Here is a 20,948-nt window from a genome sequence, read left to right as displayed (position 1 = left end):
TTCATGGATGCTGGCAAAAGACCTGAGACTCCTGGGTCAGAGACAAATGACTTTATTATTCACAGCAATAACAGTATTCAGAGTATCCGAATTTTCTTTTGCTGGTTCCCTGAGTCCCAATTTCCACAAGAATATGAAGAGGGCCAGTGGACACCAGCATATGCAGTGGGTTGTCTTATAGGAGAGGAACCCTAAGGTTAGGAAACCTGAATTGCTTAAAATGGGCAGCCAAGCATGGCTGTCTTTCCTCCAGAGGGAGGCATTGTTTTGTTTTGTTTTGTTTTGTTTTATTTTATTTTATTTTATTTAGACACAGTCTCACTCTGTTGCCTGGGCTAGAGTGCCGTGGCATCAGCCTAGCTCACAGCAACCTCAAACTCCTGGGCTCAAGTGATCCTCCTACCTCAGCCTCCTGAGTAGCAGGAACTACAGGCACATGCCACCACGCCTGGCTAATTTTTTTCTATTTTTAGTAGAGATGGGTTCTTGCTCTTGCTCAGGCTGGTCTAGAACTCCTGACCTCATGTGATCCTCCTGTCTCGGCCTCCCAGAGTGCTAGGATTACAGGTGTGAGTCATTACATCTAGCCAGGAGGCATTTTTATTAATATTATATTGGACAGTAAGTAAATCTGCTCTTTACTTTGGAGGGAGACATCTCTACCTTCCATGTATGTTTGCTGTATAAAGATCTGGATAGCTGAAAAACTATCCAGAACAAAGGCAATCAGTTCCTCTGCTCCTAAATTGTACAAAAATGTAAGTGACCCATGGCGAATTGTCTCCCAACAATGACTTGCTCTTTCACTTCGTTTGGGTCTCTGTTCAAATGTCACCTTGTCAATGAAGCTTGCCCTGAACATCTTATATCAAACAGCTACTTATGATCACTTAAATAATTCCTAATCATCATTGGAATACTATAAACTATGTACACTTAGTTTTTTGTTGTTCATGTCTGTAAGCTGTAAGCTCTGTGATGCAGAGACTTTCTCTGTTTTATTCACTGTTCTATCACCAGAGCCTAGCACAGTGCCTGGTACACAGGAGGCATTCGATAAATAGCTGATAAGTGAATAAATGAATCAATGTATCACCACCAGTCAAGAAGATTCTTTATAAAGGTCTATTTTCACTTTCCAAACATAAAATTATATATATGAAATGTGCTTTGTCTCACTCCATGATCTGCCTGCCCTAGCTGGGAGCTGGGAGTGCTGTTCTAAGCATCCAATTCTGTCTTGACTACTGACTTCCTGGCCTTTCCCTGGGATGGGGCTGCCCCTCTGTGCATCGTCCCTCCTATGCTCTTGTCAAGTGGCAAACCCTGACTCCTTCCATTTTGATCCTTTATCTGTCACTGCCTTATGTCTCAAAACAGACTGTGACAACCCTTTTAAAAATCAGCTGGTGGTGCGCTGGTAAATTGGCTCCCTGAATAAGAGCTCTGATTTGTAGTGTTTGCTGATTTCCATGGTGTAAATACTCTCACCATGGTTTAATTTCAAAATACCAATGGCTTAACAACTGCCTTGCAAAATTCCTGAGTATTTAACAATCAGCCCTCACAAGCTGGTTGGAGCTGGCTCCAGCACACTATCATAATAGGAAAGTAATAACAGATATCCAGTATCAGGGTTACTATTTTATTTTTAATTATTATGGGTACATAATAGTTGTATATCTTTATAGGGTACATGTGATGTTTTGATACAGGCATACAATGTGAATTAATCCAATCAGGGTAATTGGGGTAACCATCACCTCAGGCATTTAACATTTCTTTGTGTTAGGAACATTCCAATTCCATTCTTTTAGTTATTTTAAAGTATACTCTAGCTTATTGTTGATTATAGTCACTTTTCTTTGTGCTAGAAAATACTATTCATTCTATCTAACTGTATTTTTGCACCCATTAACCATTCCTGCTTTATCCATCCCCGTCCCCTTCTCTCTTCTTTGAATGCTTGGGGGAATTTGGCAGTGAAGCCATCAAGTCCTGGGTTTTTCTTTGATGGGAGACTTTTCATTACTGCTTCTATCTCGTTACTTCCTATTGGTTTATTAAGGTTTTGGATTTCTTCCTGGTTCAATCTTGGTACGTTGTATGTGTGTAGGAATTTATCCATTCCTTCTAGGTTTTCCAGTTTATTGGTATATAGTTGCTCATAGTAGTCTCTAATGATCCTTTGGATTTCTGCAGTTGTAATGTCTCCTTTTTCATCTCTGATTTTATTTATTTGGGCCTTCTTTTTTTCTTAGTCTGGCTAGTTGTATCAATTTTGTTTATCTTTTCAAAACACTAACTTTTTCTTTTGTTGATTTGTTGTATTTTTTGGTATGAATTTCATCTATTTCTGCTCTGATATTTTATTATTTCTTTTCTTCTACAAATTTTGGGTTTGGTTTGCTCTTGTTTTTGTAGCTCTTTGAGATGCATCATTAGGTTGTTTATTTGAAGTTTTCTACTTTTTTGATATTGTCACTTTTTGCTTTAAACTTTCCTCTTACTACTGCTTTTTCTTTATCCCATAGGTTTTGATATGTTGTGTTTTTGTTTTTCTTTCAAGAAATTAAAAAATTTCCTTCTTAATCTCTTAATTGACTCACCAGCCATTCAGGAGCATATTGTTTAATTTCCATGTGTTTACATGTTTTCCAGTGTTCTTCTTGTTATTAATTTCTAGTTTTATTCTATTGTGGTCAGAGAAAATACTTTGTATGATTTCAATTTTTTTTGAACTTTTTGAGACTTGTTTTGTAGCCTGACATAATATAGTTTATCCTTGGGAATGATCCATGAGCTGAGGAGAAGAATGTGAATTCTGCAGCTGTTGGATGAAACATTCTCTAAATATATATTAGGTCCATTTGATCTATAGTTCAGATTAAGTCCATTGTCTCATTATTGATTTTCTGTCTGGATGATCTGCCCAATGCTGAAAGTGGAGTCTTGAGGTCTCCAAACAATTATTGTATTGGGGTCTCTCTCTTTAGCTCTGATAATATTTGCTTTATATACTTGGGTGCCTCAGTTTTGAGTGCATATATATTTAGAATTTTTATATCCTCTTGCTGAATTGACCCCTTTATTATTATATAATGACCTTCTTTGTCTCTTTGTACAGTTTTTGTCTTGAAATCTAGTTTATCTGATAGAAGTATAGCTACTCCTGGACTTTTTTGGTTTCCATTTCTGTGGAATATCCTTTTTCATCCGTTTTTTCTGTCTATGTGTGTCTTTATAGGTGAAGTAAGTTTCTTGCAGACAATGTATAGTTGGCTCTTAATTTTGTCAATCCATTCAGCTACTCTATGTCTTTTGATTGAAGAGTTTAGTCCATTCACATTCAATGTTATTAATGATAGGTAAGGACTTACTACTGCCATGTTATTATTTGATTTCTGGTTGTTTTGTGGTCCTCTCTTAGTTCCTTCCTATCTTCCTTTTTTAAAAGTGATTTTCTCTGTAGTATGTTTTAATTTCTTGCTTTTTATTTTTTGTGTATCTGTTGTAGGTTTTTTTGAGTTCAGGTTATGATGAGGCTTGCAAAAAACATTTTATAACCAATTATTTTAAACATATGACAACTCAGCTTACAAACAAACAAATAAACAAGCAATGAGAAATGTAACAGAAATTCTGCCCTTTAACTCCATCCCCCCTCCTAGCTTTTTAACTTTTTGTTGTTTCCATCCATATCTTTTTATACAAGTTATCTCTCAAAAAGTTGTTGTTGTTATTTTTGATAGGTTTGTCTCTTAGTCTTCCTACTCAAGATATGAGTGGTTTATACACTGCATTTGCAGCAACAGAGTATTCTGCATTTGTGTCCTTACTGTTACCTGTGAGATGTATACCTTCAGATGATTTCTTATTGTTTATTAACATCCTTTTCTTTCATATTGAAGAACTCTTTTTAGTATTTCTTGTAGGGCAGGTCTGGTGTTGATGAAATCCCTCAGCTTTTGTTTGTCTGGGGAAGTCATTTCTCCTTCATGCTTGAAGGATATTTTTGCAGTATATAATATCCAAGGGTTAAGGTTTTTTTCCTTCAGCACTTTGAATATGTCATGCTATTCTCTCTTGGCCTGTAAGGTTTCCACTGAGAAGTCTGCTGCTAGATGTATTGGAGCTCCTTTATATTAATATGTTATTTTTCTCTTTTTTCTTTCTTCCCTTAGGACCTTTTCTTTATCAGTGACCTTTGGGAGCTTGATTATTAAATACCTGAAGGTAGTCTTGTTTGGGTTAAATTTGCTTGGTGTTCTAGGACCTTCTTGTACCTGAATATTGATATCTTTCTCTAGGTTTAGAAAGTTCTCTGTTATTATTTCTTCAAATAAACTTTCTACCCCAATTTCTTTCTACTCCTCTTTAAGACCTGTAACTCTTAGATTTGCTCTTTTGAGGCTGTTTTCTAGATCTTGTAAGTGTGCTGCATTCTTATTTATTTTTTCTTCTCTTCTGTATATTTTCAAATATCCTGTCTTCAAACTCACTAATTCTTTCTTCTGCTTGGTCAGTCATGCTCTTGAGAGACTCTGATTCATTTCTTAGTCCGTTAATTAAATTCTTCAGCTCCAGAATTTATGCTTGATTTTTTTATTATTTCAATCTCTTTATTAAACTTCTCTGATAGGCTTCTGAATTCTTTCTCTGTGTTATCTTGAAGTTCATTGAGCTTCTTCAGGACAGCTATTTTGAATTCTTTGTCTGAAAGGTCACCTATCTCTATCACTCTGGGTTTGGTCACTGGTACCTTATTTAGTTCATTTGCTGAGGTCATGTCTTCCTGGATGTTCTTGATGCTTGTTGATATTTGTTGATGTCTGGGCATTGAAGAGTTTGGTATTTATTTTAATCTTCACAGTCTGGGCTTGTTTGAACCTGTCCTTCTTGAGAAGGCTTTCCATATATTCAAAGGGAATTGAGTGTTGTGATCTAAGTCTTTGGTCGCTGCAGCCATATCAGTGGAGCACTGGGGGTGCTCCAAGCCCCAGTAATGCTGTGACTTTTGTAGACTCCTGATGGTATTGCTTTGGTGAGCTTGGGTAAGATAAAAGAGAATTCCCTGGATTACCAGGCAAAATCTCTCACTGTCTTCCCTCACTCTCTGTGCTGAGGTGCTGGAGTTGGGGGAGGAGTGATGTGGGTACTTTTTCATGGCCATCAGCACCAGGTCACACCTGAAGCCAGCCCAGTCTCACCCAAAGCCCATGGTCACTATTGTCTGGCTACCTCTGATGTTTATTCAAAGCCCAAGGGCTCTTTAGTCAGCAGGTGGTGAATCCTGCCAGGTCTGGGTCTTTCCCTTCAGGGAAGCATGTTTCCTTCTGTCCCAGAAATGCCATCCAGGAACTAAGTCCTAGACTCAGGGGCTTCAGGAGTTTTCTTGGTACTTTATTTTACTGTGGCTGAGCTTGTACCCAAGTTGCAAAAGAGTGTCCTCTGAGCTCTTCTGTTTTCTTTCCTGGAGTGGAAGAAGATGCTCCCTGAACTGCACTGCCTGTAGTTGGGGGAGGGGTGACATAGATACTGACTTGTCCACAGCTGCTGGTGTCTCACTGGGTCATGTGCACCTCAGGTCCACTGGTTCTAAGCCAGCACAGTCGGAGGAATTGCCAAAGGGCTGCAGGCAGTCCTTGTGACCTGACTGCCTTATGAATTTAGTCTGGGCCCCAGGCTGCTCTTTGTCTGCCAGTAGTGGGGCTAATGGGACCTTGGACTTTGGGGTGGAGGATTTCTCTCAGGCTGGACTGGTCAGAATGCTCCCTCCATGGGCCCCAGCAGAATTCTGCCCTGGGGTATGTTCTCCTGTGCCAGGGCGTTCCTGAGTCTCAATGCAAAGCCCCACAATCATGTCACTCTCCCTCCCCTGGTCACACAGATTCTCTCTCCACCTGGTGGGCTGGTGTGGCACTGCGAGGGGCTGGGGGAGGTGTGGCGTAGGCAATGCTAGACTGTCTTTTCTGCCCTCTTCAGTGCCTCTTTCCTTGATATAATGTAAAAACCAGGTAGTATGATGGCTCATCTGATTTTTGGTTCTTCTAAAGGTGCTTGCCTGCATGGATAGTTGTTGAATTTGATGTTTGTGCTGAGGGATGATCCCTGGAGGTTTCTATTGGGCAATCTTGCTCCGTCCGCTCCATTCTCTCAGGGTTATTTTTTACTTGGCACAATAGCATATTTTTTACATGGCACAATCACCTAAAGGTTAAAGAAAAAATAATATCCATGGGTCAAAGAGAACCCCTTACCCTGAACTGGGTTTCCTATAACTCACCCCTTATTCCCATATCCTCTAGTAGTGTTTCTCACATTATAGCATGCATCAGAATCCTTTGGAGGACTTCTTAAAATAGATAACTGGGCTCCACCCATCCTCATAGTTTCTACGTAGGTGTGGGTGGGTGGAGCGGGGGCTTGAGAATTTGCATCTTTAACAAGTTCCTAGGTTATGATGCTGTGGGTTCTGGGACCAAGCTTTGAGAGCCACTGTCCTAGTGGGATCACATGCCAGAACACTTTGCTCAGTCTGTTTCCAGTGCTATGTGGAAGAGGTATATTTTTGTAAATAAACAGTAAGTATATCTGGACCAAAGAGAGGAAAAGGTACAAAATCAGAGCAAAAAAAAAAATTAAAAAAATGTAGTTGTAAAAGAACTAACAGATGGGAGTGCTAAGTGACTAAAGCTGATTGTTACAGGTCTTAAAGAGAGTGAAAAGTTGGGGTGTGCGTGAAGAAATCATCTCTCAGTTTGTAACTGCTATAGCTAATTTTGTAGTACTGGGTTTCTGAAGGATGAGGTCGAGCTGGAAATGGTTCTGATGAGGGCACAAATCTTGAGGCTTGCTGGGTAACCTCTCCTTTACATGAAGCTGAGCACTAGATCACTTATTTAAGGGCCTGCATCTCAAACAACCTTGAAAAAAATTATTTACCCATTATCATGTGGTACTCGTGCAAATAAGAGGGCTTGGGCAAAGAGGGAACACTTAGCCTTGATTAGATGGGACATATTAACTTCCTGAAATTTTCTCACCTGTTTAAGCAGCTCTCAATCACAAATCCTGACAGGATACACACTCATTGTAGGAAGGATTAACAGGGCTCAGCTAAACCCAAGGGGTGTCACACTTATCCTAGATCTCCAGGGCAATGTATGGTTCTCTGCATCCCTTCAAGATTCCATTTGCAAAGGCCCTATATGGTGGCCTCTCCCTTTGCAATTCTCCAGAGGGACGATGCTGTAAGACATACTATTCAGAGTCTGCCATCATTGCAACTGATTTAATGCCAGAGCTGGTTAATTCATGGACAACAGGGCAAAACAAGACAGGAATGTGATTCGACATAGGGGATCCTGGTGGAATAGGGTGGCAGTATAAGTCCAATTTTCCTGAGTTCAGCTGTTTTATTGTTTGCTAGAGAACAAACCTGTCCTTGGCACTGAGGTACAGTTTGTTTTGACAAGCTTTATTTGAAAGAGGTAGAGAGGAAAGATAGTTCATTATCAGACATCTCTTAGGCACAATAGTCTAGAGGAAAAAGAGAGGCCAAACCTCTGCTGGGGTTTCTATGCTCTATTTAGAAAAATCATATAGATTGCTCTAGGGATTTCACTGTGATATCTGCAATTCAATGAGGCCACTTTCCTTCTGGTTGCCTAATGTAATCATCAACCTTTATCTAGCCCAAAGGGTTTCTTTACTCTTTCTGGAGGAACTGAACACCAGGCTATTGGAGGATGTTGGGCCTCTGGGAGGAAGCCACTTAACTTTTATCTGAGGGGTCTGTACCCTCCATTATGACCTGGACATCTCTCTTTAGATCAAAGGATCCTCTCGTCCAGGATAGTTTCGGTCACCTTTTACTTTTAACTGTTAGCAATGCTAATGGAGTGGACTTAACAATGCCTGCCCTAGTGGTTCTCAAAGTGTTGTCCTGGGATCAGCAGCAGCAGCAGCAGCAGCAGCAGCAGCAGCAGCAGCAGCAGCAGCAGCATCCCTTGGAACTTGTTAGAAATGCAGGTTCTTGAGCCCCACCCCAGATCTGCTGGATCAGGGACTCTGGGGCTGGGACTCAGTGACCTGTACTTGAACAAGTCCTCCAGGGTATCCTGATGCATGCCAAAGTTTGAGAACCACAGACCTGTATGAACTTTATCTCCTGCAGGTATCCTGTATCAGCAAACAGTGATAGCTTGAGGCATCTGGGATGAGCTGTTTCTTGGCAGCCATCCTTTACACTCTTTTTGCATTTTAAATAATGCTCATTTCTTCCCTGCCATCTCTGCTTAATGATAAAGTGGCACTCTGGCTGTTTAAAAGGTAAGTGAAACTGTTTATTGGTAAGTATAGATATAAAGACATATACATAAAGGGAGATAAGCTCTTTACAATCTATCTTTTAGCTACTCTGATTGTGTGGCTGGAACATTCACTCTGATTAACTCTCCTTTCTGTTCCAAATCAGAACATTTTATGTCTATTATTTTGTACTCTTTAAATTGGTTTAGAATCCCAGCCTCTGTTTTACAGAATGTTTTGTGACTGCAATAGGGTTGAGCAGGGCCTTGTTTCTGATGTGTCCTTTGGATCTGGATTGACTTATAGAACATATGGCAGGAGCATCGGTGGTTAGAGTCAGGGACTCACCAAGCCCCACGTAAAAGTGTTTTCTCAAAGTTTAGACCACCATTCACCTTGAGAACATTAAAACACACAGAAGAAATGCTGGCTTTGGCTGCAGGCAAGTCATCCTGGCATTTAGGATACCTTTGAGGGTACATATAACGTTTTTTTTCTTATTGGAGTCTAACAGGCCAGACATATACAGATGGTCCCTGACTTAAGATGATTTGACTTACAATTTTTCAACTTGGTGTGAAAGTGAGATGCATTCAGTATACTTCTCAACTTCTGATGGGGCTATGTCCAGAAAGACCCATGGGAAATTGCAAATGCCAGAAGTTGAAAATGCACTTTTGACTTACCATATTTTCAATTTACAATGGGTTTATTGGGATGTAACCCTATCGTAAGTTGAGGAACATATGTAATTAATGGCATTGCTGAAGTAAAATTTTCATGAACTAGAAATTAGGTGGGGCTGTTAAGGAAACGAAATGCCTTTTGGAAGATATAAACATTCAGACGAGATTTACTGTGTGATTGTCAGCAAGTTACTGAGCTTCTTTAGGCCTTAGTTTCCTTATCTGAAAAGTGGTTTATAATATAGGGATCTATGTCTTTGGGTTGTTGTGAAAGCTAAGTGAAATTATACATGTAAAGTACTTAGCAGAGTGTCTGCAACCATGTATGTGCTCAGTAATTGGGATTCATTAAAAATTTATATATGTAGATATGACTGTGCCTACTCACACATATATTCATAATCACCCATACATATATGCTCTTGCATGTATACACACATACATGCATATAAAATGCACATGTAAATGCACACATATACTAATATATGGCCAAATAATAGGCTATTCCATGAATTGGAATGATCAGATCAATATATACCTCAAACCATGTTTTTCTTTCTTTCCCTCTTTGCATATACCTTTCCCTATCATTGTCCTATTTGCCTTAAGGCTATCATCCCATTAGTCTCTACCCACCTGAGCTTTACTATAATGTGAGTTGGGGGAGTGGGATGGGATATTCAGAGCACCAGGTTCTGAGGGCACAGTGGCTGTAGGAGAGCATTTGAGGATAGGTGTGGGATACAGAAACAGATTCAAGTTGGTCAAATTGGTGCTCGTCCCTCTCACAGTATGCTCAGGGCTATTATAGAGTGGAGGCGAGGGCATCTTGTTCTGGTGGTACATGTTGACTTTTAGCAACATCTTTTCTCTCTCTCTCAGAATCTTGTCCCTCACCACATCTTTGGATGTGGGCCTTCAGTCGTCCAAGTAGGGGTGTGTACGTGGCGGTCATATAGACCTCTCTGATCTGGCCCCTGCCTGCCTCTTGGCAAGTTTCACTCTCTCCTTTGCTTTCTATACTCCTACATCATGGGTCTTATTTCAAGATGCTACGGTTTCTCTGACCTCAGGACCCTTGCACATGCTGTTTTTTCTGCTTGGAATAGTCTTCTTACACTCTTGGCCTAGCTATATTTCGTTTATCCATCAGGCATCAGCTCAAATATCACTTCCTTAAGGAGACTTCACTGGCCTCTTCCAAGACTAGGTTTGTGTCTCTACTATGTGCCACTAGTACTTTGTTCTAACCTATTTTATCCCCAGAGCTTAGCACATGGGATGTGTTACTATTTGCTGTTGAAAAGATGTGGATGGTGAGAGTTGGGAGGAAGGAGAAGAAAACTAACATTGGATTCCTTTATTTGCCTCTTCTGCATTCTAGTTAAAATTCATTCCTGTACTCCTAGGATAGAAGCTGTTTAAGGAGAGGAAACTGCTACAGTTGGAAAAGAAGAAAAAAAAAGATATTTTCACAGTTCATGTGAATTTCTTTACTTTCTTTCAAATTTCTATGGCATGACAAGAATCTCTTATCCTATCAGCCCTGGGGGCTAAATTGTTAGCTTGTGGCTCTGTGAAATGTATCTTCCCCATAAGCTCAGTTGCAAAATGGGTACTTTATAAATCTTAGAAATAAACACACACTTTACCTTTTCTTTCTTAGTAGGTGGGAGCACCAAGATTTTCTGGGGATTTGAACATTTCTTTCACAACACTGTGCAGGAAGTGGTTTATCATTTTACTTTGAGTTGATGTTCCCGGTAATAACATTCACATACCTAGGATGGATGCAATTGTTTAGCTGTCACCCCCAAACTTAGTCATACCATTGATCTGACATCAGAAAGTACTTATTCTATTGATCTAGTGTCAGATGGGTGGGATAATAGTAATAATGGGCTTTGATTGACAACTTGAGTTGACAGATTATCAAGTCACATTTTCCCACAGCCAAACTGCTGACAGGCTTGGAACTTTTCCTTGCCTACACAGATCCCCTTGACCTTTAACTTCTTGTTACATGTGCTAAATCCAGTACTCATTTAATGGCACTGGGAACGCTCCCAATTCAGCTCATTTAAAAGGCACAGATGGAGAATCTAGAATTGTCTAAACTTAGCTGAGAGCATTACACATAAGAGGTAAACAACAAATATTTCTTGAATGAACAAGTGAATTTAAATTTATGGCTTGTGTACTAAGGAAGGTGGTCAGGTGACACTGACCATGGATTCTCAGGCATTCAGAGGTAGACTGTCACAGAAGCTGGGACCAGCCTGTGCAGCTGGGGCGCTGACCAGAATAAGGAGGTAGGCAGGCCCTTATGTGGCTTGAAATCAGGGGTGCCAGGAGGGAATTCCTACCCAAGGCCCCACCTTTAGCCCTTTAGTCCTGTGGTTTAAGTCCTTGCTCCATGGTGTGTTCCAGGACCAGCAGCATCTGCATCCCCAGGGAGCTTGTGAGAAGTGTAAATTTTCTGCTTCCACCCTAGTCCTACTGAATCAGAATCTGCATTTGTAACAAGATCTCCAGGTGATTCTCATTAAAGTTTGAGCAGCACTGGTTTAAGAGTTTCATCCCTCTTCAGATGCAAATGTCTTAAAGCAAAATCCTTCCTAGGACTGCAGGAGTTGAGACCCTAGGTCTTAGGTTCTTAATCTTCACATCTGACCTTTAGAAGGTCAGAGTTCTTACTTATAAGCAAAATAAACATTCTTGGGCTGATCTAGGTGATTTATTATTATTGCTTAGCTCTCAGAATGACTGAGAAGGATGGGGAACCAGGCTGAGAAACTGAAACAAGGGCTGCTAGTTAGCTAGGACCTCAGCCAAAACAACATCATAGAATCAGTTTGGTGGGGGCATTGCTGCCACCATCACCGAGGTTACTGCTGCTACTATGAGGCAGTGGTGCCCTGGAGCCAGCTTATATCAGCTTGTGAAGGCCAGTTGCCTGCCTCTCTTCCCAATTCCGTCTTTACTGATGTCTAGTCCATTTGGGAGCTTGAAATCAGCTGTGGTGGGAGTTTTCACAACATTGAAATCAGCAAATACTCCATATCAGGGCTTTTTTTTTTTTTTTTTTTGAGAGGTGGTTTATCAGCATACCACTGCACTGAGTCTGTTGCTGGTACCACTGGCCCTGCTTCCCTTGGAAACTGGATGTTGCTACTGTAATTGATGTTGAGGTGGATGTTTTCCTGTTCTCCTTACACCCACCTTTTTTTTTTGATATCACTAGCCTGAGGAAAGTGTCATGTGATCTGGGTCTAGATTGGTGTTTCCTATCTTTGGCTGCACGATAGAATTAGTTGGAGAATTTTATTTTATTTATTTATTTATTTATTTATTTATGAGACAGAGTCTCACTCTATCACCTGGACTAGAGTACCATCGTGTCAGCCTAGCTCACAGCAACCTCAAACTCCTAGCTCAAGTGATCCTCCTGCCTCAGCCTCCCGAGTAGCTGGGACTACAGGCATGCGCCACCGTGCCCGGCTAATTTTTTCTATTTTTTAGTAGAGACAAGGTCACACTCTTGCTCAGGCTGGTCTCGAACTCCTGACCTCAAGTGATCCTCCTGCCTCAGCCTCCCAGACTGCTAGAATTACAGGCGTGAGCCACCGTGCCTGGCCAACTTGGAGAATTTTAAAAATTACTAATGCTTGGCTTCCAACCCAAGAAATTCTGATTTAATTTGTTTGATGATGAATTATCAAAGTGTGGTCCCTGGACCAGCAGCATCAGCATCACTTGGGAACTTGTTAGAAATGCAAATTCTTGGGCCCTACTCCAGACCTACTGCATCAGAAACTCTGCAGATAGGACCCAGTGATCTGTGTTGTAATAAATTCCCCAGATGGTTCTGATGGAGCTAAAGTTTGAGAACCACAATCTAGGGGTGAGAGTTTGGCATACGGACTTAAAGAGAAATCCTCAGGTCATTCAAGAGTACAGCCTAGGTTGAAAACTAGTGGGCTAATAGTTTATTACAGGGCTCTGTGTGTCTGCCCTGGCTTATAGGGACTATGGCTGGTTAATCCAGTGGTTAGAAGCATAGCCACAGGATGGTAGGCTGAGATTAAATAGGGTCTGAAATCCGCATTTGTGGTTAAGATCAGTAAATTCCAGTTTGGACTCTCAGAAGTCAGACATATGAGCCATCTAATGGAACTCTTTTGTAGGATTGTCAGTAGAGTACTTCCATTGGAAAGTGTTTCACCTGGTAGTTTCCAAACACTGTAACCCTCAGGTCAGAACCCCCTGGGATGTGGGTTAGAATGCAGATTCTCGGGCCCCACCTCATACTGGATCAGATTCTAGGGGATGGGATGGGTAGAGCCTGGACATCTACCTTTTGAATAATTTCCTCACACGACTCTTGGCAACATGTTTTGAACCACTGAATTTGTCTGGGGAGGGGGAAAGACTTGATGATTAATGACTTAAATAAACCCAAGTGAGGCATTTTTGCTTTAAAGCTGAGTCTGTGGACTGCTCATAAAGCCCCGACAAAAATAAAAGCCAGGTAGATTCTAACAAACTATAGGGAGGATACCAGAAAAGCTGAGAATTCCAGATGAACATTTGACATGCTCCTGGATTTGAAAATGGCAAAAAGTTATACAAACTGGAATCTTTTGGATCTGTTTCCTAAGTGTATTTGACCTTGTGTTAAAATAAGAGGGGAGACAAATGTAAAGAAGCAACTTCATTTTTATTTCAGTTTTTATTGGGTTTAGTATAAACATTGTTAAAGTTTAAATTCTGGCAACTTTTGGATGCAAGACTCATTGGAGAAGGTTATATTGGGTAGATCTTATCATTTTGTTTTAAAATTAGCAACATACAGCGCTAATTTCAAAAGCATGTTATGTTTTATTTTGATGCTCTCTGAAAGTTTTGGGAGATAGGTATGTTTATCCCCATTTCTCAGATGGGGAAGTCAGGAAATTGAGTAAATTACTTGTACTTTTAAGTGTTGGACCTGGGATATGAATGCAGGATTTGTTTAAAATAAATTTTAAGCCTACAATTTCCTCTCTATGACATTTTGTGATTGAGAAAAAAAATAACATCAGGAGTTTTTTTTGGTAGCAAGTTGGTGAAATCACACTGTGGGAAGGAACAAAGGCAGAAGGTAGACAGTAAAGGTGAACTAGTTGATCAGGAGGCCAAATGAAGTTATTTTGTTCTTAAGTGGTTTAAGCAGAGTCAGTAAACCATCAGTGGCTGTGAAAGAGACAAGCTGACAGCTGAGGAAATAATCTTGGATGTAGTTTTAATGCTAACTGGCTCCTGGTCCCTGGAGGTACAAAGTCCAAGAAAGTTTCATGATGAGTTAGATCAACTAAGGCCTGTGGAAAGAATTATGTCTAGATTATGCAGTGATTGGTCATATTTGGAAGGTATGAAAACATTAAGAATATTTTTTAGAATATGGTTTTAAAGTTTGAAATGTTTCATTTGACATATTGCTTTCTCTGTGAGGCAAGTAAGACTTTATTTTACAGAGAGGAAACTGAGGCTGAAGAAGGTTCTGGAATTTACCCAAGATCACAGAGATAAGCTGACTGGAATTTTCTGACCACAGTACCTAAATATGTGTGGGGATTTGTAAACAGTTAAATCTTATCATAAGTTATGTCTTTCTTTTGTATTAATTGGTACTAATAATGGTAAGTATTTATACTCAGTGATTTAAATAACTATTTACTGATGCCTGGGTCTCAGCTCAGAGATTTTGATTTAGTTGATCTGAGGTGGGGCCTGGGATTTGGGACTTTATTTATTTGTTTTTTGAGACAGAGTCTCACTCTGTCACCCAGGCTGGAGTGCAGTGGCCCAATTATAGCTCACTGTAACCTCAAATTTTTGGGCTCAAGCCCTCAGCCTCCTAGGTGGCTGGAATTACAAGCATAAGCCATTATACCTGGCTAATTTTTCTTATTTTTGGTAGAGATGAAGGTCTCGCTGTGTTGCCCAGGCTGGTCTTGAACTCCTGGCCTCAAATGATCCTCTTGCCTCGGTCTCCCAAAGTGCTGGGATTATAGGCATGAGCCACCACGCCTGGCTGGACTTGGGACTTTTAAAGAGTGATCCTGATGTACAATAAGAGAACTACTGGACTAGAAAACTCTCCCTCTCTTGCTCTATTATCTCACCCTTGCCCTCTTTTGGGAACATTTTTGGGAACATGAGGCCATAAACAAAGCACTGTCATTAATCTGTTAGCATAACAGCAGGCCAGGGAGTAGCCTGGCAAACACACTTATAAATGGGAAACATAAATTTCACACTCAGTCAGATTTGGAGGTTAGCATCATCTTTCATTCATCCGGAGACCTTCCTGAGCCCGTCATAGCTAAAGACCCAATGCTGGCTAATTTCCACCATGCTTAATGGAGGCTTTTATTTGCTCTCTAATGCCATGGCAGTTGAGAGCTTGTTGTGATGAAAGCCTTTAGTGAATGGAATAAGAAATTATTTTACAATGTATTTGTGCTTCAGGTTCAGCACCTGTAAATGGGGTAACAACATCAACCTCTTAATGCTAGTGGGAAAGTTAGATGGGATTTGTGTATAATACCTAGAACCCTCTCTGGCACAAAAAGTAGCTATTTTCTAAATGCTAGGTATTACAGCTAGTCCCGTGGCTTTTTCTCATTAGATTTGAGGCTCAACTAAGACATTCATAAACTGAAATACCCAATCAAAATATTAAGTTCTTCCTTGGACAAGTAATTAGTGTGTAAAATAATGGTATAAATAGAACCCAGATTTAACATATATAACATAAATATGTATAGTTAACATATATGCTAGTTGCTTTTCTTTCCAGGAGAAGTATTCAAATATTTGTTGAATTGAAATGATGTTAGCCAGAGTTTGGCTTTACTCTCACTTCCTCAATATGAATTCCACTTGCAGTCTAGATTTATAATAAAAATAATGCCAGGTAAATTTTTCATTAATGTAGGTTAGAATTAGGTAGTTGAGCTGGATAGACATAAATTTAGAAGCCTAGTGTTTGGGTAAACTATTAATCCTTTCCCTTTCCAAAGATTTTTGGCCCTTACTGGACTATGGGCTCACAGCTGTCAGGTGATGTTTAATTTAATTTTACTTCAGGTGCATTATTGTTATTATTTTTAGGTGTTCTTTTTTTCTTGGTGAAAGAGGGCTGATTTAAATGTATGCTTTGAGTATTTGAATAAAATACAGTTTTCATCTCCTAAAAGTAAGGGCAAAGAGAAATCAAGAAATATTTCCTTTTTGACTTGCATGCTTTTCTTCTGAGACTCCATGGCAGTAAATAAAGAACATTGGAACAAAAAAAAGCACCACTGCAACATGTCTTGTCACGTTCTGCTCACCCCTACACCTGATTTCAAATGTAAATTGCACGGCATTTAGCGCTAATGAAAATACTCTAGTGAAGGAAATTGTTAAGATTTTCTGGTGCTCCCCTAGGGGTAATATTAAAAACCCCGTTACTAACATCTCACTCTGAGAAGACAAAAATGTGCACTGAGAATACAAAAGCCCTGTTGGCATCTAAATGTGGGCCAATTAATTTGCTGTTATTGATGTGTGGATTTATGAGGGTATGTAAAAGTAGGACCCAGGAAAGCTATTGAGATCCCCGTATTGTGGGACTCCTTGACCCTGGATTTTCAATGCTTGCTTAATCATGGCATTCTGCTTTCTATTTATTTATACAGTTGCTTCAATGAACAAATTAATAATTATACAGCACATTGACAAACATGCGGGTAATATTTGCCAGATTTTAAATTAATTTAATTCAAGGGCCACTTCATTTACAGGATTCATCCGCACATCAGGCATCAGCCTTACCTCGTTGCTATTCATGCTATACCAAGATTTTTCATCATTTTCCCCCTTCTTTTCTTCTCTGCAGACAAAGACAGCACAACTTGCCATGCCAAATAAATAGACACTAACAGGCAGGTGGAAGACAGATAGATGACAGACAAATAGGAATACAGATAAATGCATAGATGACATAAATTTAGAAGGAAGGATAATAGCTGTTACTATGATATGTGGAAAACAATTAGATTCCAGTAAAATCTTGTATTTATTTTCTCTTTGGCTCCAATTTGCAATTTATTTTCTCTTGTTTCACACCCACAAGCCTTCTTCACAATTTACAGACTGTAAATTCAAATGAATAACTTATAGTTTCAGAAATGATCATTCTTCTTGGAAACAGAAAAGCCATGTAAAAATGGAACTTCATGGGCTTGGAAAGCCAGGCAAAATTCTTGGTTGCATCGTCTATCAGTGAGGTTTGAGTGAAAGTTAATTATGAGATTGGATTACATAGAAGGGGTCAGTTGCTTTTAGGAAAATTGCAATGGAACAACCACACAAATTTGTATTTGGGTTTGTAAGAAAGCAAAAGGATTTTAATTAAATTGTGGTATATTATCATATATACAGTTATGGCTAAAGATGAAACCTTGGCCAATAGGAAGGAGTATCACCAAGAAAATTAAGGAATCAGTTTTCATGTATATGCCTTCATTATGTATGTCGGCATGTAAAAATATTGATGGAGCCAGGGTTTTTGCCATGAAAGGAAAGTATGGACATCAAATACATTATCTTATATTTGTGGACAGTAGTGAATTCTAATGGAGTATTAATTTAGCTCAAACAGGAGAACCATATGCCAGACCCCCGTTAGCGAGTTTGCATATTATATTTTGTGCTGCTGGAATTTTATGATTTTGGGTATTAGCTGGTCATAGTTGGCTCACAGGCTTTATAAATGCATGTAAATCAGTTGACAGTTCATTGTTAGGGGAGATCAAAACTTTTCCTATATATCGTTCACACATTTTACATATCCTGGGTATGGATCAATATCTATCACAAGATTATGCTAAGATTTGTAACCATTTTCAATGAAACTATCACAGGATATTGTACTTAATAATATCTACCACCAAAAATACAGACATAGATTAGTGTTGTGTGTATATATGTATGTGTGTGTGCATGTACCATAATATTAAGAGATATTTACTTTTTCTCATGAATGTATTTATTCATTACAGTTGGCTTAGGTTTTTGTGTGCTTGTTGCATGTGTGTGTGTGTGTGTGTGTGTGTGAGAGTGGGGAATCCATAGGATGACACTGGTAAAGATAAATCTTTTCTCTTGGGGGAGATAAATATCAAGCCTAGGATTATATTACAGAATCAGAGAATACTCTGCATGTGTGCATAGCTGTTTGTCTATCCATAATAAATTATTCTTAGAATACTGTATTTTCATTTTCTTAGCAGAGAAAGATATTTAGGTACAATGCTATAGGGTGGCTCTTATTTTTTTTTTTTCAAAAAAAAAAAAATGGAGCAACCATTTAGAGAAAATCAGGCGAAGACTAGGCAGATAATTTTAGTGCAAGCAGGCTTTTGCTTCAGTACCCGAGATAATTGTCTCAATCTCGTTTTTACTCTGCAGGGTCACAGATGTCAAAAGGCATTTCCACATGCAAGTGGAAATTGTGCAATACATAGCCCAGAAATTATGTCTTTTACTAAAAAAATCAGGTAGACCTATATGCCATAATAATTATAAAAATTAAACTAGCATTTATTTGGTTATATTAATATGCTATTTGTATTAACTAGTTTTACTAATTACCTAATTACTGCCCGCTAGGGTAATTACTCATCTTGATTAAATGAATGTTGAAAGGTGAACTCATAGGCATGAATTTGATAATCATTTTCCTATCTAGAATAATAATGCTGAGGGCAGATGCTCAATCCATTTAATACTCACATTGATTGTAGAGCTAGAAGGAGATTATAAAGTGTAGTTCATAAAACTAGTGTAACTAAATAGAATATTGAAGCAAATAGGTATACATTAGAAGCACTTAGTGGTGTTTCCTTGATAAAAAGGAGCATTAAAATGGATGATTTGAAAGTCACTTTAAAAACGGTGTAGTGGAAAAAGCAAAGACATTGGCACCAGATGGACTTGAGTTTGAATCCTAGCTTTGTATGGATTGGGGAAAACAACCACACCTCTTTGAGTCTTATTTTCCTATTCTGTACAATGTGGACATTGTATTCAATATCAATTTCTAGTATTGAGAGGAGTGAAATAATGTTTGTAAAGTATCTAGAACTGAGGAAGCATCTTTTAAATCTACTATGTTCTACTCTAAGATTTGGGTTTCATAATCTTGACATATTCTTTAAGTATTAATCATAAATCAAATTTTGAAATAGACATTATTAGAATGACTGATGATATGAAGAAGAGAGGATTCCTACAACAGCTAAACTCTAGTATCACCAGCCCTAAAATATCCTGGTTATATAAGACAGGTATAAATTTTAACATAGATGCCATCTGTGTGAATACAAGCATCATGAAAGTAGAGATTTGGTTCCTTTTGTTGAACTCCATATCTTCAGAACTTATCATAGACCTGGTAGTCTGCTTAATAAATGTTTGTTCAATGAATAAAGGAATTAATGGATAAATATCTGTCTAGATGTTTATGTAATATATGCATCATATCCTTTGTGTTCTCCATGACTATGAAGGTCACTTTGGGGAGCATGTCTGTGTTCCCAGGACAATAAAACATTATCTCTGTGGACAACTTTTGCACATGTTAGCAGCTGTGATGGACTGGTGTGGTTTAAACTGAACAGCTCTTATGAACATAATGTTCAAGGTGATGATGAAATAACTTGTCTCCCTCCTGTCACTACAAGTATGTAATTTATTTCATAGTCCAGTTCCTTTCTGTTTCTAGTCTGCTGCTGTGGGCCAGCATGGCTGATGCTGGGACCAGGGCAGAGATGGGGACCCACTCATTCCAGAGGGGAGGCTAGATGAGCCTTTCTTAGTCAGTACAAGGGCTCTTTCTGCTCACATTAAATGACTAGCTGTGGGGATTCAAAGGAGAATAAGATAAAATCACTCCTTAAAGGAGTCCAAGGGGCAAGACAACCAACTAAATGAGTATTGCAACAATGCAGTAAATGTTCATAACTGTTCAAGCACAGAAGAGGACCCTGCCCTATGACACTTCCTGAGAAGATCTGTCAGGAGGCGCCCAGGCAATCTTGGAATATCTTGTAAGGTGAAGAGCTTGCTGAGTGGACAAGAGGGAAGGGCTAATCCAGTGAGTATTTTGAAAGCCCTCTCAAAGATGTTAATCACAAGAAAAATGTAGAAACTGTGAGCATCAGTAACTGTAAGTAACACACTCATGGTAGTGGTGTAAAGTTCACCATGAATACTACCATGGATGGTGATGATGTATCAACAATTGCAAATATCACCATTCACCCTGATGGATGGAAATTGGAATAATCCACAGGTTGAGGGGGTTATTACTTGGATAATTTGTTTTATTAATTATTTTTTTCTTTTATGGAGCAACTGTTTTAAATAGCTAGATGTTCCTTAGTGCATTTGGTGGGAATAGGATTACATGCAACATTTCAGTAAACACTAAGACTCTAAAGAGAGGTGTGTAGTTCCCTGAATCCTTGTCTCACAAAAAGTCAAAGAGGGCCCTCCGTCTGTAAGTCAGAAACACTGCTGGCTATAAGTTTCTCACTTAACTTACTGAACTGTATTCAGTCTTTGCTTGTAGCTTTCACACAGACAAACAAATAAACAAACAGAATAGGACCTTGCATTTTATGCAACACAAGTAGAAGATGAAGAATTATTTTATTCTTTTTTTCAAGAGCTTTAGGTGAGATTCCAGTCATTTCTAGTACCATTTAAAAGCCCTTTAAAGAATAGCCTTCTCTCCTAATAATTGACAGCCAAGGCAACACTGCGGGGGAAAGGAGGTGGAGAGGGACTGAGGTATAGATGTACTCAACTGAAAAGCCTTTAAATTATGTTGTCAAAAAATTATAGCAACACCAT

This window comes from Eulemur rufifrons, chromosome 30 (genome assembly GCF_041146395.1).
Source record: "Eulemur rufifrons isolate Redbay chromosome 30, OSU_ERuf_1, whole genome shotgun sequence".
Lineage (NCBI taxonomy): Eukaryota > Metazoa > Chordata > Mammalia > Primates > Lemuridae > Eulemur > Eulemur rufifrons.
Note: the sequence above shows the minus strand (reverse complement) of the source record.